This window comes from Leopardus geoffroyi, chromosome D3 (assembly GCF_018350155.1).
Source record: "Leopardus geoffroyi isolate Oge1 chromosome D3, O.geoffroyi_Oge1_pat1.0, whole genome shotgun sequence".
Classification (NCBI taxonomy): Eukaryota; Metazoa; Chordata; class Mammalia; order Carnivora; family Felidae; genus Leopardus; species Leopardus geoffroyi.
The window spans coordinates 75,738,943-75,761,572 of NC_059339.1; the positions used below are offsets into that span (position 1 = coordinate 75,738,943).

Below are 22,630 nucleotides of genomic sequence, written 5' to 3' on the forward strand. Positions count from 1 at the left end.
GATATATTGCATGTGAAAAATTGTTTATCCATCCATCCATCCATCCATCCATTCAAGTAACCACATACTGAACCCTTTGGGATTCCATCAAGACGTGAGGGGGAAAGGCATGGCCATGGAATTCCAATAAGATCGAGACCTATAACCAGTTCTATCAGGAGAGAGAACTAGACAATAATTACTGGAGACATTTGAGCATTGGCTTTGGAAATGCTCTCTTGGCCCCTAAACTGATACTAATTGTATTTCTTCTCTCTTTTCATTAACTTTTAAAAGGATAAAGCCTCAATACCAACTGAAAGGCATCTCATGTGAGAAAGTCAAATGGGATTGGGAGTGTACACCCCAAAGCTGGTCTCTGTGTGTGAATGCCCAGACAATGCCAGATGTCCTTGCCCCACAGCTGCAAGATGTCTTGCCCATATGCCTCTTCCCCTTTTGCAAGCCCAGCACTCTGTCTGAAGACGGGGGTGCTTGGTTCTCATTCCTCTGGGCAGAATGGAAGAATAAAATGGGGGGCATCACACTTTTCCTTGATATTGTGTCATCCCCAGTAGGCTGTGTCCAGCACCCTGAAAAGTCAGCTTAAGTTCTTTGAGGAAGATCCCAGAATGAAGTTTTCCTGCTTCCGTCTTTTTGGTTGATATTGGTCAAAAAACTGACTGCTTTGTCTGAGTTCACACCCCTCCCCTTTTTACCTGGGTTCTTAGAACAGGACAGTTGCTAGGTGCCCCTGAAGGAAGATTAGGAAGAGGTGAAAAGGTAAGGTCTGGGGCACTATTTACTCTCCCACGGCAGCCTGTGTGACCAAGAGAATGAATGAGAAGACTACAGATAAGGTTAATCAACACAACATGGTCATTGCTTCATAGGGACACCAGTTACAATTGTATTAAACCCTGAGAATGTTTTTTGATAAAGAGAAAAATCATGTGGTGTTTTTCATTGTTGAATTCCTTCAGAAAATCAGGCCTTTCCAGACGATGGTTTGACATTCTCTGTAAACACAATTAGTCTGGGGTTCCTGCCGCATGGTAGTAAAGATGCCTTCACAAAAGCAGGAGGGAGATTAAATGATTACATTAGCAGAGCAAATATATGTATGATAAAGTTTTATGAGCTCTTCTTCCAAGAAAAGGGCTCTGTAAAAACAATATTGTATTATCCTTGTTCCAAGGCTCAGGGAAATGTAGCCTCCCTTATTCATCTTGGCAGTTTGTGATCAAATTTATCTATTCATCCCTTTTTTTTTTTTCAAGAAAATTCAAACCAAACATCATCATGTTATTAATATTATTTAGTGTTGCATCTTTAAATATCTTATTTTATATCATACATCCTTCTCTTCGAGGTGTTAACTCAAATTTTCTCTCAATATACAGCCAGAACTTATAGCAGCAAAGCAAACATTAAAATACTAATGTAATATCATTTCTTGCTGAGATTATGAGATTTCCTTCTTTGTGGGATTTTAACAGTCATTTCATTGACTCTCAGGAAATGGGCTGAAAGCTGACAGATGGGCCACATGATGCTCTGGGCATTACGGTTACCTTCTCCAACCCTTAGGTAAAACCAGAGCTTCTGTCCACGTGATCTGGTAGTCCTTGCAGCCAGAGGTTTAGTCCTAGACAGATCACAGGTCACATCATCCTGTTCTCATTATAAATCCAAACTAATGTAATACTAACTAACTTTTTACATTAGGTAAAGGGAGAAGTGTACCTATATCACCAGTGGGTGAAAAGGAAATTATGGAAGCCATATATTAGTATAGGTCACCACTGGTCTTCCAGTTAGTTGAGGAAAACTTCCCAAAGTGAAAGTTTTTTGTTGTTTGTTTCGTTCTGCTGAGTGACAAGACAGAGCCTAAATGATTGGGAAAAGGGTTATTCTAGGTCTTCCAGAATTTTGTCCCAATAATTGATAGGGAAGTAACAGCCAGAATGTCATTGCTCTTCCTTTCTAAAAGGTGTGAGGTATTTCCCAAAGGCTCATCGTATTACAACATCATGGAAATCCTGCTTAACTGTATTTGTTTTCTTCTGCTGCATAACAAAAGACTCTCAAACTTAATGGCTTAAAACAACAATTAACATTTATTATCTCACAGAGTTACTTTGGGTCAGGAGTTCTGACATGGCTTAGAAGGGTGGTTCTGGCTTAGAGTCTCTCATGAGGTCAGATGACAGCTGGCATTACAGTCATCTGAAGGCTTGACTGGTGCTGGAGGATCTGCTTCCAAAACGGTGCGTTCTCATGAGTGGCAAGTCAGTACCAGCTGTGGGTGAGGCACCTCAGTTCTTCACCACCTGGATGTCCCCCATAGGGCTGCTCAAGTTCTCCATGACATGGCAGCCAGCTTTCCCCAGAGTCAATGACCCTTGAGAAAACAAGGCAGAAGCTAGATATCTTTTATGACCTAGCTTCAGGGGTCACATTCCATCATTTCTGCAAAATCCTATTGCTTATACAGGTCCACATATGTGGGCAGGAACTATAGAAAATTGTTAATACCAAGAGGTAAGAATCATTGGTAGCCATTGTGGAAGTTGGCCATCATATTAATTTGTCTGCGTTTTCAGCCTATCTTTAACCCACTGTGGCAGTATTTTCTCCAAACCTTGTTTTGTGGTTTTCCTCAAGATGTTAACAAACATTCGGCAAAAACCACCACCTACTCCCTCCTTCTCCCTCACGACGCATACATACCACCACTGCTACCAACATCAACCTCTCATGGTCAATAGAAACATGGCAAACTACATTTTGGAGATTCATAATTCACTTGACATAAAAACTCTGGAAAGCACTTTAGTAAGTAGATGTGTTCGGATTTCACTATTTCTTAAACTCATTTGACCTTGAATTCTCCTTCATAGAATGCATATTAATGTCTCCCCAAACACTACGCTCAGGAAAACATAATTTAAGAAATGTCTGTCTGCAGTTGTTTCAAATTAGGGCTAATCTGTCTTTAAGTTTGCCTAGTCAATCTCCTAGGAAGTTTCTATGGCTCTGATGTTTGTGGGGATTACATTGAGGTGTGGGGGGTTCTGCCTTGATCACCACTCACTTTTCCTCTTCAACAATTCCAATTTCAATATTAACTGTTCTCTAGAGTTGACTTCCTAACAATCATAAGACTTCAGGCAAAGTCATCCAAAAAAGAGTTGGGGGTCATCCTACCACCAATTTTGTATTAGAAGTGTTTCTTTCTTGGTTGTCATATTAAGTTGCATTTCTTCTTTTAAAAAAAATATAATTTATTGTCAAGTTAGCTAACATACAGTGTATACAGTGCACTCTTGGGTATTTCTTCTTAATAAAGAAAGGAGGGGTGCCTGTGTGGCTCAATCTGTTGGACATCCGACTCTTGATTTCGACTCAGATCATGATCTCCTGGTTTGTGGGTTCAAGCCCCACATCGGGCTCTGTGCTGGCAGTGCAGAGCCTGCTTGGGATTTTCTCTGTATTCTTTCTCTCCTCTTCTCTCTCCCTCTCTCTCTGCCCCTTCCTTGCTCAGAATACATAAACATTAAAAAAAGAAAGAAAGAAAGAAAGAAAGAAAGAAAGAAAGAAAGAAAGAGAGAGAAAGAAAGAAAGGACAACACAGCATTAGCAAACTTCCTCTAGTATCTTGAGTTTTAGGGAAGCAGAATAGCATCATGGTCAAGTACACAGGTTCTGAGTGCCTTAGTTCACACCCCTGATGCACCATACAGGACATGAGTAAGCTTGGATAAGTCCCTTTAACTTTTTAAAAACTTAAAGACTTTATTTTTACAGAAGTTTTAGGTTCACGGCAAAATTGAGAGGAAGGTACAGAGATTTCCCACATACCTCCTGCCCCCAACATGCATAACCTCCCCCATATCAATATCCCACATGAGAGCAGTACATTTATCACAACTGATGACCCTTTTGACACAGCATAATTTGACACATCATAATCACCCAAGGTCTATAGTTTACCACAGGATTTACTCTTGGGTGATACTCATTCTATGGAAATTCATCATTATCATATTATACAGAGTATTTTCACAGTCCTAAAAGTCATCTGTGCTCCCCCTATTCTTTCCCTCCTTCCTTCTCACCACCCCTAGCAAACATTGGTCTTCATACCATGTCCATGGTTTTGCCTTTTCCAGGATGCCACATATTTGGAATCATACTGTAGTTTTAACTTTTTTATGGCTCAGTTTCTTTAATTGCAAAATGAGAATGAGGATAAAACTTACCTCAGAGTAATTTGTGGGGACTAAATGATACGAATCCCATAAAGCCCTCAGTGTTGGTACGTGCCCAGTAAGCATGAGTTCTTGCTGTAAAGAAGGTAGTTCACTTGAAAAGCTGGTGGTTCTACATTCCCTACAAAGGACTTCCTATCTCTGAGTTGCTGGAATAATAGGGAAGCAGGTGGGAAAGAGTCTTGACTAGAAAAGAATGCAGGGGAAGCTAAGAGATGGAAAAAGAGCTCAGCTAAGGTCAGGAGGCAGGAGTGAGCCCATGGAAGGGATGGCCATTCCAAGGGATGGAAGGGTTATGAAGGGTGCCCCCAGGACCCAGATTTCCAGCAGTTTAGTGTCTTTGTCATTACAAAGGAATAGTGCAGCTTAGCTAGCGAATTGTAGAGTTAAAAGGTATGTCACAGATTAGGCAATTTGAAGACTCCCTTTATAGCTAAGAGAAAGAACTGGAGAGGGTAAGCATGCTGCCAAGACCCCAAACCTTGTCAGTCATGAAGCCAGGCTCCTGGCACTGGCTTTGAGCTCCTTTCAACTTATGTGAATCTTCATGATCTGTTGTGAAGACAAAATTTTCCTGATAGTACAGCCTCCAAAGCATTCTCTCGAATTGATACTAATGTGCTATATCTACAAATCCATCTTCTAACAAGTATCATGGGCCAGCTATGTCACAATAATTGGTTATTAGGACAGATATCTAGAGGATGTGATTAGAGCCTCAAAGTTGCCAAACCATGAAGGAAACCTGGTTCTATGTGCTGTAATGTTGACATTAGTTTTTGTTGTTGTTGTTCTCAAATAAACTTTTTTGAGGTATAATTTACAGGCAATAAAATACAGATTGTAATCGTACAGTTTGGTGGGTATAGAAAAGTGTATACATCCAAATGACCATCACCTCAGTCAAGAACTGGAACATTTCCATCACCTGAGAAAGTTCCCTTTGCAGTAAATCACCTTCTCCCTGCATCACACACCCCCACCCCTGCCCCCAGGCCCAGCAAACACACATATGATCTAACAGTAGACTTTAGTCAATTGAAGTTGGAATAATTCTGACTCAGTGGCTAGCACTGTCCTGGTGCCCTGGAGGGAAAGGGCAGAGAGCGGGGCCTCTGTGACTCTGTGATCTACTTTGGAGATTGGCCTGGGAAACAGATGAGTTGCAATGGTCTCTCATATGTCAGTTAGGGCCAGAATGGCAATGGAATGAGGTGGTTTGACAAGTCTGGAGATGACTATAGGCCGATAAGGTCAGGGAAATCTTGCAGGTGTGAAGGGCATCTCTGGAAGATGGCGGCGTGTGGGTGGTTTGGCATGAGAAGGAAGGAATGGTGAGGAGGACAGGCAGCTGAGCAAGTGACAGCGTTGTGGGGTTGAGGGGCTGACCTCCAACATTTGCAGCCCTTTCACAGACCCAAGGAGAATGCCCTGCTGGAGGAGGCTGTGGGATTCCTGTTGAGCAGCTGCGAAGGACCAGTGAAATCTGGGATAACAGGATCAGATTGTTTCCATAATTATTGCATAATATAGCGTATGTTGCATTAACATACATTATTTACTAAATAAATGCAGGTTTTAAAAAATGTCCCACTATGAGCCTGCTGCCCTTTGCTTTTGAAAATGGCCTTGGTGCCTCTCAGTTCCTTGGCCAGCTCTCCTGAGCTTTGGGGAGCCCCAGAGTGTGAACATTTGCCAAGCCTCTAATGACAAGGCCCCATTAGAGTGCATGGCTGGGTTCCTGGAACCACCAGTTAGATGCAGAAATGGAGCTGGAGAATTAGCTTGATGCATGTTCTGCCAAGGAGGGACATGCATTCCCAGTGGTGGCGGCTCCCTGGAGGGTGAGGCAGATGGGAAGGATGTGTCTAGGTCATTAAAGCAGCGCCACAACCAGCAGGCAGGCTCTGAACACCACTCCAACCTACTCCAGTTCTGGGAAGTTTAGGAATCCCTGTGGCCACCGGGGCTTGTGCTGTCAGTAGCAAGGGACATTACGAAATGAAGAAAAGGAGGAGCAGGGGGGTGAGGCGTGTGAAGTCATGGACAGAATTGACTACCCAGCCTATGACAGGCACCGGGAATGGAGGGGAGAATCAGACACTGTCCCTGCCCTCAGTGAGGGGGGTGGAAGACAAATGGGGCCAGTTAATATCTTACGATTGGTATAAAGTGATAGGGCCCTGTTATGGGTTGAATTGTGTCCCCTTCAAATTCATATGTCAAAGTCCTAACTCCCCATACCTCGGAAACGTGACCTTATCAGGAGAAAGTCTTCACAGAGGTAATCAAGCTAACGTGACCTTTAGGGTGGTGCCTGATCTAATTCGTCTGTTTCCTTATGAGAGGGGAGATTGGGACACAGAGGAACAGAAGATGATGTCAAGGCACAAAAAGATGGCCATCCACAAGCCAAGGGGAGAGGCCAGGAACAGCCCTCAGAAGGACTCTTCCCTGCCAACACCCAGATTTCAGTTCTGGCTTCCAGAACTTTGAGATAGTAAATTCCTGTTGTTTAAGCCACCCAGCCATGCAGCCCTAGGAAACTTAATGCAGGCCTTACTGGAGAACACTGCAGGGTTCTCTGAGCCTGAGCAGAACAAGGTGTCAAAGAAATTGCCAGCACCAAGGAACATCTAGGCTGAGACCCGAATGACAAAGGAGATATCCAGTGGGGAAGAGAAGGGGCAGACTTGTGTCTGGCCCTGCAGGGTGGATGGGCTCACCAGCCTATAAACAAGGCGTGATGGCTAATTGCCTGTCATCAGTAATCAGTTTGACATGGAGCCAGCAAACCTCCGAAGTCAGATTGGGGGTGAGGGAATTGGCTGGGGACTTTGGATTTCCGTTCATCAATGTCCAATCAACAGGGAAGCTTTCTGAATGGAAACAAGCCAAAATATTTGCCCATAAAATTCCTTTCTGGACCATGTTAAATTGGAGATCCAGTAAAGAAGATGGGGCATTGGTTAAACAAAGGTAGCAGCTGAGATTTTTCTCCAATAAAATGCACAAAATATGAAGCATCTTGGGATGCTGGAAGGATAATACTTGCTTTCCAAATGGGTAGAAAGAGAAGACTGTTAAAACTAAGAGTTTGGGCCTGCAGTTTTGTTTCTTGGGAAGGTCACATGAGGATGAGCAATGAACTTTCTCAGGGCCAATTCCTGGACAGCAGATCCTGTTTTATCGTTCAGAGAAAGGCAGGGTCTATTCTCCAACATTTTGTAGGCTGTCGAGAAGGGGAATAAATCTGAGACCGCCTTTAAATACTGGGTTTCAATTGCTTTCTTTCTTCCCTGGGCAGATATACGGGCTTGAGGTATGATTTAGTGCCCGAGCCCAAGGGACTGGTCTGCTTCTGCAAGATGGAGGCAGGGCTTTCCAATTATTTTTGTGTTTTCTGCCGAGGACGAGTCTCCATTCTCAGTCAAGAGACATTCAGGGCTGGGGATTCTTTCCTCGGGAGGAAAAGTGAGAGACCACAGTTACTGTTGGCCCCTACCACTCCTAGTGTGGGGACAGGGCATATGTAAGGATAATGATGATGATGATATAAGAAGAAGAAGGAGAAGAAGGAGGAGGAAGAGGAGGACGAAGAGGAGGAGGCGAATTGCTATTGCACTTGAAGGAGGAAGTCTTTGTTCTAATTAATTAAGCAGGTAACTAGGATCTAAGAGTTGATTATATTACTGGAAGCATAGGGCTTCCTGCTGTAACTGGACAGCAGGATCTTCCACTTGGCTCCCCAGTCTGAACTTACCCCCAGCCACAGTCACCTGAAAGAGGCATCCTCCCTCAAGGGAGGATTTGGGCAGGAAGGGGAGGAGGGCAGCATGTTCCAGATGAAGCCAGGGAGGTCTAGGTGAGAACTAGCAAGACATAACTGTGTTCCACGCAGTGACCTGGCTCCTGGCAAGCATGACCCATTGGATCTGTCTGGTTCTCCTTGATCTCACTGAGCAAATTAGCCACTCTTCCTCTGGCTGGAGCAGCACATGATGGGGTGGAGAAAGGACCTGGAAACGTTTGTTCCAATACTGTTCTTTTCTGTGTCTCTTTAATAACTATAATAGTTGAGAATGCCTCCTATGTACCAGGTATTCTGATCGGGATGTTATGTACTTTCTTAATTTCAGATGGGTTTATTTTCTGACAGGGGACTAGAAGCTGTGATCTTGCCAAGTCCTCTCCACAGTCACGAGCCTCCCTATGCCAAGCTTTGGGAAAGTTTTGGGTAGTGATTGGCTCAAGGATGGGGACTGATTCAAGTTAGACCAAGAGACACAGTCCTGGAAATTTCATTGGAACTTACGCTTTCTCAGAACTAGCAGCTAAGTTGTAGGCAGAGATTGCTAACTGTGTGGGTAATGTAAGCCTGGGGAGCTTGTAGGAGCCCTTGTGGAAAGGTCCTGCCTGGGATGAGAGCCAGGGCTGAGAAAGAAAATCAGAGAAGAAGTCCTTCTGACTTTGTTTAAGCACTGGGATCCCATGCTACAGCCTGAGCTAGATGTTCTTCAGACTTCCAAAACAAGTGAGGCTATAGGTCTTACCTCCTTTTCAAGCTGGATTTCTGTTGCATATAATCAGAAATGTCTCAGCTAATGCATCTGTGGATCTTTCCAAAGAAATAAACCATTGCAGACAGTTTATTGTGAAACTAAAGTAGAAAAAACACACCTAGTGAGATATAAGGGTTCTCTGAGCCTCTGTAACCAAAAATAGCTCCCCCGTCACCACCTCCAGGCTGAACCTGAGTTCCTGAAGATACCGCTATATTTACTCTTTTTAATTTAAGATTAAAAGCCTTAGTTAACTGTAAGAGTGGTACCTGAAGTATCAGCAGCTATGAATATCTTTGTTTGAGTTCATTGGTCTGGCTTTGGTCACCTATTGGGGGTGTGGAGAAGGAAGCCTTGAAAGGAGAGGGTGTGCTGAAGGCATTTTGTTACATGGGAGGGGTTAGGGAAGGTCTAGGTTATGTGGTTGGGGTGACTAGGGAGAGTACAGAATACAGGAGGCATTGAAGACATAGGAAGAGCTGATGATGGAAAATACCAAAGTTTTCTTGGTAGAGATGTCACAGGAAGTATAGTAAAGACAAATTCTTCCTGAGTCCTGGCTTTGCAATGGGCCACCCTAGCCTTAGACAGTACTGGAATAGACGTCACACAATACGTAATACTGAGAAAGACTGGGGGTGTGACCTGGGTCAGGCTCCAATGGGATTGTGGGTGTGGGTGCCATGGGTGGCTGGGAGATGAGCGTGGTCTGTGCAGGGCACTGGTGTGGCAATGGGTGTTGGTAGGCATACTTGGGGGAATGGATGTGGTCTGAGATAGGCCCTGTGTGTGCATCTGTGCATGTGTGTGAGTGTGTGTAGTGCTGGTGGGGCTAGAATCAGGAGGGGGCTTGTCTTGGCGGACAGGCAGCTGTCTGCTAAGGGGCACTTCCAGTTGTAATTGAGAAATGGCAGTGCACTATCTCTCCCAGAGTGAGATGATAGTAATTAATTGTTCATTGATCTCTGCAGGTCAGCTAGAGGTCAGGGAAGTTACTCCAGTGGCCTTCCAGTTTGCCAGGCAGCCGGGAGCCATGGTTGAGACCTCAGTGGGAACCGTCCTGTGCCCTAAACCCTGACGAAAGGTGACAGGATAATTATGGTAACCTTAATGTCTGTTATTACAAATAATACACAAGTGAGCCATTCAGGAAAACCATGCCAGCACCATCTAAGACTTGGGGAGGAGGAGGAGAAGGAGGAGGGGGAGGAGGAGGAGGAGGAGGGGGAGGGGGAGGAGGCGGAGGAGGGGAAATGTGTCTGACAGTGGATATTTTTCAGCATGGAGCAGAACCCTGCAGTATGATCGTTGTTACGGTCACTATCAAAAGCTCAAGTAACTGTCCATCTGGGTATGAGGCTGTGCCTCATAGATCTCATTGCTGATCCATATAGGTGATTGCAGCCTGAGACAGAACTCTCACGCAATCTGAAGGGCACACACACAGTGAGTGGGAAAAATAAGACTAGATCAGGCCCCAGCTCTTCTGCAAAGGCTTCTCCCATCTGCCACATTCTCCTATTCTCTGATATTCTCCAGCACATGATAAGGGCATGAATTTTCATCTATGCAATGTCTTCATTCAACAAATATTGATAGAACCCCTCTTTTGTGCCAAGCTCATGTTATGTGTATATTCCTGCAGAGCTTATAAAGGTCCCAAGCTATCATCCTTGTCTATGTCTTCCCTCCCCAATGAGACCGTAAGCTTTTGGAAGGCTGGAACCATGTTGGATATCTTAAACAACAGCCATTTATTGAGCATTATATTGTGCTAGGCACATGGCACATCCATAATGCATCCATAATAGAGTCCACAATGCTTAACACAAGGGCCACACATGTACTTGTTCCTTAATAAATATTGACTAATGAAAAAATATGAAACCTAATTGTTGCATTGATCATGGGGGTAGTGAAGGGTGGGGTGGGGGTGCTATGGTGGTTCACTCCTTTCTCCAAGATGAAATTCAACTCATTATCCTTTCTAGTTTATCTGCACTTGGCTATGGGGTGAGATTACTCACAAAGTCTGCAACTGTGTGAATTTTCTTCATGAAATATACTATCTTTGAGTTATGTTTGAGCTCATAGAACCATCTTGTCTGCAGTTCAGAGGCATAACATTTTAACTCAGAGGAGAGCGAATGGTTCAATGGAATGGTGCCCAGTTTCTTTCCAAATGTTAAGTTTTCTTTCTGTGCACCTGAACTTCTCTGTTGGGCAGAGTTGGACGTGGCTGCCTTTTGCAGCTTTCAGATGCAATATAGCTCTCTCACTGCAACAACGCTTCATCCCATCCATGCTTCCACTCTAGGGTCACCAACCACCACCCAATTCAAAGGATGCCTTTGGAACACAGTGTGGTGAAATCTGCTCTTTTTCAAGCTAAGACCCCAGGCTCCAGGGGTTTCCTCCCACCTCGTTGGCTGTTTTTTTCAGTCTCCTTCATGGGCTCCCTCAGTGATCTTCCATCTGACCTATGTGCACATAGCAATGGCTGCCTGTACATCCTATTTCCAGACAGATGTCCCTCCCCAGTCCCTATTTCTTTGGACTTCTTGGACAGAAATCTCCACCTGAATGTCCCATAGGCACCCCAAGTTCAGTAAATAAAAATTGAATGCATTAGCCACATCTATTTTCCTATTCTCATCTCCAAATCTGCTTCATTTAATGAATGGGATCTTCATCCATGTTACCCAATCTAGAAGCCTGGGAGTCATCCTGAGCCTCTACTTTCCCTCACTCCTCACCCCCAGTTGCTCCCCAGGCCTTGTGATAAACATCTCCTGAGTTATCTTCTGTATCACTATTATATTTTTCACCTGCAGGGCCACTAACAGAATTTAGTCCTCACCTTCCTTGTAGGTCATTGAAATGGCCATTTACATCATCTCATTTCCTTCCTGGTGGCCCACTTTCCATCCATGTTCACCCTATCATTAAAGATTTTGTAAGAAAAGCAGATTATGGGTCTGCCCTCTTTCAAGTTGGCCAGAGTTTCCTGTTTCTTCTAGAAGGTCAAGAAACCTGTGATAATCTGCTGCCCCAAACACTGTCATTCCACATGTGACAGCCATGCCATGCGACTCCCACTGTCTTTTACACACCCCTATCCCTCCAGGTTTCATGGAGAGATCCCTCAACTACCTGAGAAAGTCCTACTCTCCTTTAACACCCAGTCTCTCGGGAGCTCCCTGCCATGCCCTCCCTCACCTCTGTGACCAGGCAGAGTGACAGTCTCCTTGCCCTGCGCTTCCATAAATTCCAAAAGTTATGCCAATACTTACTATGAGAGCTAATATTTATAAAGTATGTGCTATATGGCAGGTGCTATACTAAGCACTTTGCTTATTGAGTTAGTCCTCACAATCTAATGAAGTAATCCCACCTTTATTCCCATTTTACAAATGTAGAAACTAAGGCTGAGACGTGGCCCAACTGGTAGGGTTGGGACTGAGCCCATATTCCCGCACAGAACTCCCACTTTGAATGCTTGGCTCCACACTATCTCACCTCCATGGGGAGCTGGTTTCGCTTAGAGGTCCACCCTCCCCACTTTAAATGTGAGCTTCCTCCAGGGGAAGGATTTGCTTTGTTCACTGGCTTTTTTTCTCTTAGCCCCAGTGCGTGGCACATCACAGGGGGGCTCAGCAATTTGCAGAAAGAAACTAGTTCTGACTGTCTTTTCCAGAATGTGTTCTACTTCTCAGATTGTGCCTGTTGCCATCTAAAATGTGGAAAAACTTAATTTTGCCTCCGGTTTCTTCATGCCCAAGCAAGCGAGAACTTTCTTATCCTGGTGTTTATCTATTTATCTATGATATATATACCCTGGACTCTTTAAAATGATTTTCCAAAATGTAGAGTTTTGAAGGCCGAAGGGCTGGACAGAAATCATGTCCTCTCCGAAATGTCCCTTCCTCTCCCAGGTATCAGGCTCTTTTTAAAATTAGCTTCTGAATATGAACGACCCAGCTCTTTAAAGTTTAATGTCCCAGCCATTTTAATTGTTTCTTTCAAAGTACAAAAGAGCAGCTGGGCCACCACATCGGCACTAATCACTTGCCAACTTTCCTTTTTACAAAAACAGCTAAGCTCTTTCTGAGATTTAAAATCACTCCATCTGAGACCCCGGCTTGGCACCTACCTTTGCACTCACATAAAAGGAGCCTCATTTCTGCTTTTAAGAAATGTGTTGCAGAAGCAATTTTTGATTTTTTTCTTAAAAAAATATAGTAAAGTACAATACAATTTTTAGTTATTCTTTTTCTTCTCTTGCCCTTCTCTACTTGAATTGTCCTGAGACAGTGTTGCCAGATAAAATACAGAACACTCATTAAATTCGAATGTCAGATAAACAAAAAACACTCCCTTAGAATGCCTATGTCTCATGCAATATTTAGGATATATTTATATTAAAAATTAGTTGTTGTTTATTTGAAATTCAAGTTTACTGATGCCCTTTGCTTTTATTCACTAAATCCGTCAACTCTAGCCTGGAAGCTTCCTGTTTCTACCAAATGGATAATGCTAACTTACATGATGAACAGTATTCCTAAAATAAATAAGTAAATAAAATAAAACTAACATTGGGTCTGGAGATATCTCATCACGCACACACACGCCCACAAGCTCGCTCATCCCTGATAAACAATTCCTTTCTTGCCATCAATCTAGTAGGATAAATGAATGTAATTTCTGGAATCCTAAAGAGTCCTTTATCAATGAACTACGCGCACGTCCTGAAAACGTACATGTTTTTAGGAGACTCGGGACCCAAAGGGAAAAAACGGCACAGTCCCTGTCCTGGGGTCACAGTCTAGCTTTGGTGCAGCAAGAAAAGAAAATGATTTATCTTAGTTGCGGCTTAGTACTTAGATGAGTACTGAAGAGGGTGGCAGCGAAGGGACAGAGCAAGAGGAGTCGGTCAAAGGGTGGGGGCGGGAAGAGGTGTGCATTCCCTTTGTAAACCTCAGGACGCCCGCTCCACCCTGCCCCTCCCTCCCGGACTCCGGATCGTTGGCGGGGCGGAGTCAGTGCCTGTCAGAGGCACGCCCCCTGGGGCACTATTTGGCCTTGGGTCTGAAATTGATTCTTTCTGGATTTCAGGGCAGCAGCAGCAGGCAAGAGCCCCTGCTGTCACTTCCAAGACTTTTATAGACTCTGACAGCAAAGGAAAGCTCCCTGTCTTTTGTCTTTTGTATTCTGTTTGTGTTCGGCCTCTAATCCACGTGGGGAATAACATGAAGGGGCCTGAAGGGGGAGGGGGGGTTGTTCCCTGGGCTGTGTGCAGACAGCGCGATCCTAGGAGGAAACTGTGAGGTCCCCTTGCCCCCAGGCCATCCTTTTTGATTTACACACTCTCTCTGGGATCTCCTTTGGAGGAAAAGCTCTCTGGGCCCACCACCTGAGATCACCCAGGGTGTGCATGGGGTCACGGGTTGGGAGACCCAAAGAATTCCAGGGCAAGGGTGCTGCTCCCAGCCGCCCCCCTCCCCCCAGGCACTGCTAGCCTGTTGGGGGAAATGAGTAAGACGGGCAAGTGCAGAATCAGAGTTACAGATGTTAGTGCCTGTGGCTTCAGAGCAGGGCTGATGCCTCAGGCGTCTTCGGAGGACAAGAGGAGTTAAGATTTGGAAGGAAAGCTACGAACCAGATGGGAGCCAGTATGGTGCCCTGGAAGGCGGAGGCAGAGGAAATGGAAGAAGTCCTATGAATGGCCAAGAGCAGTTGGGGTTCCCGAGTGCGTGTTTCGGAGCGTCTTCCACTTCAGTGTCAATGGCCCCGGATGCAGGAAACTGAGGGGCAGCTGTGGTTGAGGGCTCCTGAACCTTGGGTGAATCGCATCACTAGGAGGGCTTGTTGACCTGCACGTTACTGCCCCACCCGCAGAGGTTCTGATGCAGCGGGTCTGGGGTGGGGCCAGGCATCTGCATTTCCAACAGCTTCCCAGGGAGGCTGGGGCTGGATGCTGCCCCAGCTTCCTGGCACTGGCTGTTTCCCAGACTCCTATTGGGCATAAAAGGTAATATTGGTGAATTTGCCTATTTTCATGTTGTTTTGCTTGGCAGGAGGGGTGGAGGACGAAGATAGTTTTCCTGGTTTCTTTTTCCCATTGACTCAATCTTTGGAACTTCTCTTATCATTTCTTGGGTGCTACACCTACCCTCCCATCCTCACCGCCACCATTGGCGTCCCCTCTCCCAATTCACAGATACCCACGAGGATCTAGCAGGTCTAGATCATTCACAGTAGCCTGCTCTGCTCATCATCCCTCCAGTGAAGGTACCACTAGCAGATGAGAGTGCCCGATTTGAACAGTTTCTTAATGAAGCCTGAGGCTTAAATAGGTTCTTCCTGCCTCCCTCCCTCCGCCCCCCCCCCGCCCCCAATCCCTTGGACCGACTTGGAATCACTGGAGTCCAAATAGAAAGAGCAAGGGAAGAGTTCACTTGGGTTTGGGGCTTCAGACCTGTCATCGTCTACAGATGGTCCCAGTATAACAGGCAGGTGCTAGGACTGAGAAGAGGAGTCATGCAGTGGGGTCTCCCCAGGGAGGGGCAGGTGGGTGTGGAGCATCCAGCTCTAGGCCCTGGGAGGTGCTTGTGTTGTTGACTGGTGAACACATTAATAAGGGCCCTTTTTATTGATGTTTCAACTGCATAGCCTTTGCGGCTTCTTCTAATTTTTCTTTTCTTTCTTTTTTTTTTTTTTTTTGGTCGTGGTTGTAAAAACCATGATGCCAACACATTACCCTGAAAAATCTGGAAAGGCACTGAGAGTGGTGAAGGAGATACTGAATGGTCACATCTGCTGTGATTTGGACAACATGGAGGAGGGCTTGTCTCTGCTTCAGCAGGAGAACCTTGGAGGCCGAGCGGCATTGCATGGTCTGGAAACCACCAGCGGGGGGGTTGCAAATGGAGGCTCTGATCTGGTGCAGGTCAGAAGGGATGAAGGACAGCGGCCTTACTTGCAGCAGCACTAGAAGAGGGGGGAAGACTTCTGTGAGCTGTCAGGAGTGCCATTAGTCGCGGTGGCACAGCCATCTGACAGGGCTTAGGGTCTAGGTGTGTGGGGTCAGGTAACCCAAGCCTCGGGGCATATTCACAGCCTTCCTGGGGGCAAGACAGGACAGGGGACCCCACTACCTGCTAGCGGGCAAAAACGCCTAACATTAAGAGGTCCAGATTCAATGTAGCCCTCAAGCCCTCAGCTTCCGCCAAGACGTCCCCACCCCCCTCCCCTTTCTTTGTTCCTCCTTTGCCCTCCACTGTCCCAAAAGGCAGGCAGCCTCCTGTCCTCTGGTGGACTTTGTAGCAGGGCTGCAAGGGGGTTGATGAGAGAGAGCACTGTTTGCTTTAGGACTAAAATGGATTACATGTGGGTTTCTGGATCTTGTTGCTAATTTCAGACTCTCTTTTTATATTCCCTTCACGGATCATAGACAGAACATGGATTGAATGCAAACGGTGGGGAGCCACTGTCATTCTCCAAGTGGGAAGAGTTGTGTGTGGGAGTGGGGGACCTGAACTCTGGGCACAGCCATCCACACAACCCCACTTGTGAACTTAGGCAGCTCACAACACTGCCTCCCAGTTTCCTCGTCTTCCTGAAATGCTCACCTGTGGCTCCAAACCAAAGATGAAAACCATCTCAAGAAAGCTACCACTGAAGTCCTACTTTGTGATCTGGAGGGGTTAGGGGAGCCCTCAGACTCTCCCTCAGGAGCACGTATTGATTTCTTTTTTTTTTTTTTTTTTTTTAATTTTTTTTTTTCAACGTTTATTTATTTTTGGGACAGAGAGAGACAGAGCATGAACGGGGGAGGGGCAGAGAGAGAGGGAGACACAGAATCGGAAACAGGCTCCAGGCTCTGAGCCATCAGCCCAGAGCCCGACGCGGGGCTCGAACTCCCGGACCGCGAGATCGTGACCTGGCTGAAGTCGGACGCTTAACCGACTGCGCCACCCAGGCGCCCCCACGTATTGATTTCTTAAGTTGGTTCACTGCACCGAAGAGACGGTATCATTGAGACCAATGGTTGGATTTGAATGGCGGAGTTTTAAACCCTGGACTCCAATGACTGGGTTTGAACGGCTGGACATCCGCCTCAGAGCCCTGAGGGTGGAGGGCTAGTGAGGGAGCTGGGGGGTCAAGGAGCACCTGGGACTGAGATGGGGAATTGGGTGCTGAATGGTAAGTGGATTCAGCCCTCTTCCCTCCTCCTTCATGGTTCCCATGGAGGACCCTGCATGTGGGAGACACTGTCTACCCCATAACACGCATTGATTCTGAAATTTCATGTTCCTTGTTTTTATTAGTCAGCACACAAAATTGATAACGGAGAGTCTAGACAACCACAATGAGTGGATGAATAATTCCAAGAAAAATTAAATATATATACATATGTTTGGATAGCCTGTAAGCTTATTATGGGTAAATACATGATTCCTTTTCCACTTTTTCAAAGATTGAAAATAGGCCATGAACTCTGGCCCTTGAGCACTTCCAGGGCCTGGGAGGCTCAGGTCGGGAGGATGAATTTCTAGATTAGAATCAGGGAGGGGGATCCAGAGTGGTGCGTGAGGCTCCCATCTGGGCTGGACAGCGCGGGGGCTCCCGCGCCCTGAGCTCACCTTGAAGCTTCCCTACCCCATGGTCAGTGCAGGGCCACCGCTCCCGGATCCTCCTGGCAGCCAGCTGGCAGCCAGTCCTCCAGACTCATGCTTTTTCTACCTCGTCCCATGTCTTGGCATCGGCTCATCTCCCCAGATCCCTGACACAGGCTAATTGCTTGTAACAAAACTTGGCCTTAAAAATGTCAGGCATAATGGGAAGGGGGAGGAGGAGGAAAAAGGGAATCAAAACAACAAGAGGAATTTGGCAGAAGCCACCACAGAGGGTGCAGCCTCCAGGACCCCTGGGCCAGCCAGGTTCATTAACTGATCCGGATTTAGAAGGTCACCACCTTGCACAGCAGTGGCTCCAGCCCAGCGGCCCCCAGGTAGCAGCTGTCATGAGAACACCTTGGAAAGGGCAGGGAAGTGTCAGCAGGCCCCACTGCACTTCGGAGAGCTCCGAGGCCTGGCCAGGGTCTGCCCTCCTCCAAATGCCAAAGTAGAAACATTTATTAAGCCAGTTCCTTCCAGTCCACTGGGTCCACTGCTGACAGGAGGCAGGCTCCTTTGGAGGCCCGGCCTTGATTCTAGGAGGCCACAGGGCTCCCTCCTGACCATTCACCCCCTGCTGCAGCTGCTCAGATGGGCAGAGCTAGAAGCTAAGAAATGGGAAGCATGACCATGGATTTGGCCCCAGAAACCCTGTTTTCAGTACTTTGCTTATTGCTGTTTTTAGACCTCTCCTTTTCAGTCATTTAAAAACCAGTAACAATGAGGTTTGGCTTCTAGAGTGTTTGCACTCTTCAGCTGAAAGGTCTGGCTGAGGGCTCTGCCCCAGGCAAAATGATGCTGGGCTTCCTGCCCAGCTGTGGGGCCTCCCTTGGCCTTTCCGCCCCTCTGGCTGCAGAGCCCCACTCCCTGACCTCCTCCACCCCAGCTCAATGCTGCCCTTGGGCTGTGTGAGTCCCCATGCGGGGCCAGTGTGTGTGCGGTTTCTGGTCCTCCCCTTCCAAATATCAAAATCAATCATTTATGAGGTCAGCTCCTCGCCTCTCTATCGAGGTCCCCTGGTGTGTTCAGAGGCCAAACTTTGCACACAACTAAACCCACAGAGCTTGTGTTCTGGGGTCCCAAACAGGCAGCCTGGAGGGAAAAAAGCCAGATGGCCTGGCTTCTCTTCCTGTCTCTGCACCTTCTAGCTGTGTGACCTTGGACAAGTCACTTCACCGCCCTATACCTCAGATTCCTCATCTGTAGAGCAGAGAGTAGAGTACCTACCCTCATGGGATTCCTGTGACAAATAAGTAAGTGAATACAATGTAAAGCACTTCGAACCTTGCCTGACACACAGTAAAGTTGATGTGAATATATTAGTGTCACAATTCCTTCATTTGCTGTTTGAAATCTTTGTACTCATGCCCTAAATGACAGCTCTTCTGTCTCTAAAAACCCACTACTGGGAGAGGATCTGAATGAACAGCATCATCTAGAGGGGGTTACTGATCACCTACTATGTAGGGTTAGGTACTGTGTACACAAAAAGGAAGAGGTCGGACGACCGCCATTGCACCTCCCAAATGGAAGTGGATTTCCAACTGAGGATGTTGGCAAGCATTTGTTCCAGAGAGCTCCATGGGTGGTGGATGATGCCAAGGGCCACAGGGCAGGAACGGTGAAGGGATTAATCCTGCTGCTGCCACGGGCTGGAGCCAGGCCCTCCTGACCACAAATGTGGGGTTTGGGCTGCTTTTTTATAAAAGTGAAAGAAACTTAAGAGACATATCAGTTAAATCCAATATCTGGACCTGGTTTGGATCTTGTTTGAACAAAACAACTATAAAACCACATTTTTGAGACAAGTGGGAAAATGTGATCACAGGCTGATTGTTAGGGGGTGATAACTGTATTGTGTGTCATTTTTCAAAAAGTCTTTCTTACATCCGGATGGCCAACAGGCACATGAAAAGATGCTCAACATCGCTCCTCATCAGGGAAATACAAATCAAAACCACACTCAGATATCACCTCACGCCAGAGTGGCCAAGATGAACCAATCAGGAGACTATAGATGCTGGAAAGGATGTGGACAAACGGGAACCCTCTTGCACTGTTGGTGGGAATGCAAATTGGTGCAGCCACTCTGGAAAACAGTGTGGAGGTTCCTGAAAAAATTAAAAATAGACCTACCTTATGACCCAGCAGTAGCACTGCTAGGAATTGACCCAAGGGATACAGGAGTACTGATGCATAGGGGCACTTGTACCCCAATGTTTATAGCAGCACTCTCAACAATAGCCAAATTATGGAAAGAGCCTAAATGTCCATCAACTGATGAATGGATAAAAAAAATTGTGGTTTATATACACAATGGAGTACTACGTGGCAATGGGAAAGAATGTAATATGACCCTTTGTAGCAACATGGATGGAACTGGAGAGTGTTATGCTAAGTGAAATAAGCCATACAGAGAAAGACAGATACCATATGGTTTCACTCTTATGTGGATCCTGAGAAACTTAACAGAAACCCATGGGGGAGGGGAAGGAAAAAAAAAAAGAGGTTAGAGTGGGAGAGAGCCAAAGCATAAGAGACTCTTAAAAACTGAGAACAAACTGAGGGCTGATGGGGGGTGGGAGGGAGGGAAGGGTGGGTGATGGGTATTGAGGAGGGCACCTTTTGGGATGAGCACTGGGTGTTGTATGGAAACCAATTTGACAATAAACTTCATATATTGAAAAAATAAATAACTAACTAAATAAATAAATAAAATTATAATAGGAAAAAAAAGTCTTTCTTAATTAGAAGTATACACTTAGATGCTGGTAGATGAAATGATATAATGTCTGGAATTCGTTTTTCCAGCTTATTGAAGTATGATCCGCAAATAAATTGCATGTATTTAGGTTGTACAATGTGCTTTTTTAAGGTATACAATGTGATGACTTCAAATACCTATACCTTGTGAAATGATTACCACGATCAAGTTAATTAACATATCCATCATCTTACAGTTACCTTTTCTGTGTGTGTGGACATTTTAAGTGTGACAACCTTTAAGATCTACCCTCTTAACAATTTTCAAGTATACAAGAGAGTGTTATTAACTGTAGTCACCATGCTGTACATTAGATCCCCAGAACTTATTCATCTTGTAGCTGAAGTCTGTACCCTTTGACCAACATCTCCCCATTTCCCCCACTGCCTCACCCCTGGTACTACCATTCTAGTCCTATTTCTATGAGTTCAACTTTGTTAGATTCCACATATAAGTGACATCATGCAGTATTTATCTTTCTGCATCTGGCTTATTTCATTTAGCATAACGTCCTCCAGGTTCATCCATGTTGTTACAAATGGCAGGATTTCCTTCTTTTTTATGATTGAATAATATTCCATTGTATATCTACACTGCATTTATCCATTCATCCTTTGACAGGCACTTAGGTTGTTTTCATATCTTGGCTATTGTGAATAATGGTTGTAATGAACAACAAACATTGGAGAGCAGATATCTCTTCGAGATACCGATTTCATTTCCTTTGGAAATATACCCAGAAGCAGGATTGCTGGATCATATGGTAATTATATTTTTGATTTTTTTGAGGAACCTCCATACTGTTTTTTATAGATGCTACACCATTTTTGCATTCCCACCAAGAGGTGCAGGGTGCCAATCTCTCCACTTCCTCAACAATGTTTGCTGTCTTCTGGTTATTGTTGTTGTTGTTGTTGATGATGTTTTGATAATAGCCATCCCAACAGTTGTAAGATGACCTCTCATTCTGGTTTTAATTTGCATTTCCCTGATGATTAGGAATGTCGAATTTCATATACTTGTTGGCTATCTGTATGTCTTCTTTGGAAAAATGTTTATTCAGGTCCGTTGCCCATATTTTAGACAGATTATTTGGGATGTAGGAGTTTCATCTGGAATTTGCTCTAGGAAACTCCCCTAGGTGATGAGGAAGAACGTAGATAAAAAAAGACTGATCCAACATGGATAATTATTGAAGCTTGGCGACAGCTACAGGGGGATTTATTTTACTTTTCTCTCTTTTTTTGGAATCAGTTTGAGAATTTTCATAATAAAAAGTTGACACAAAAAGACAGTGAACCTCATTAAATATAGTCAACTGATCAGAGGAGCAAAGGCAGTCTCTTCAAAAAATGGGCTGGAACATCTGCACATCCACATACAAAAAAAAAAAAAAAAATGAATCCAGACATAGACCTAACACCCTCGGCAAAAATTAACTCAAAACAGATCAGAGACCTACATATAAAACACAAAGCTATAAAACTAGAAGATAACAAAGGAGAAAACCTAGATGACCTTGCGTGTGGTGATGATGCCTTTTAGAGACAACACCAAAGACATGATCCATGAAAGAAATAATTGGTAAGCTGAACTTCATCAAAAATGAAAACTTCTGCTCTGGAAAAGACAACATCAAGAGAATTAGAAGACAAGCCACAGACTAGAAGAAAATATTTGCAAAACACACATCTGATAAGGATGATAAGGATGTCAGCTATCCAAAATATACAAAGAACTCTAAAAACTCAACAATGAAAAAACAAACAACTCAATTAAAAAAATGGGTCAGAGACCATAACAGATACCTCACCAAAGAAGATATACAGATGCAAATAAGTGTACAAAAAAGATGCTCCACAGCATAGGTCATTAGGGAAATGTGAACTAAAACAACAATGAGATGCCCCTATGCATCAATTAAAATGGCCAGGATCCAAAACACTGAGAACAACCAAATACTGGCGAGAATGTGGAGCACAACAGAAACTCTCATACACTGCTGGGGGGAATACAAAATGGTACAACCACTGTGGAAGACAGTTCGGTTGCTTCTTGCAAAACTAGACATACTTTTACCATATGACCCAGCATTCATGTTCCTTGGTATTTATCCAAAGGAATTGAAAACTTATGTCCACATAAAAACCTATACCCGATGCTTATAGCAGCTTTATTTATAGTTGCCAAAATTTAGGAGCAACCAAGATATCCTTCAATAGGTGAATGGACAACTAAAACATCCAGACAATGGAATATTATTCATTATTCTGAATATTATTCCAAAAAGAAATGAGCTATCAAGCCACGAAAGGACAGAGAGGAAACTTAAAAGCATATTACTAAGTGAAAAAAGGCAATGTGAAAAGGTAC

The 22,630-nt window shown here is 44.9% G+C and overlaps 1 long non-coding RNA gene across 1 annotated transcript in view; it reads right to left on the reverse strand.

Moving 5' to 3' along the window:
- Positions 1 to 2,080: 2,080 nt before the first annotated feature.
- LOC123587419 overlaps positions 2,081 to 22,630 on the reverse strand; it is a 255,013-nt gene continuing 234,463 nt past the window's right edge. Inside the window, exon 3 of the long non-coding RNA XR_006707291.1 lies at positions 2,081 to 2,383. This is a non-coding gene — a long non-coding RNA (uncharacterized LOC123587419). The remainder of the gene's footprint in view (positions 2,384 to 22,630) is intronic.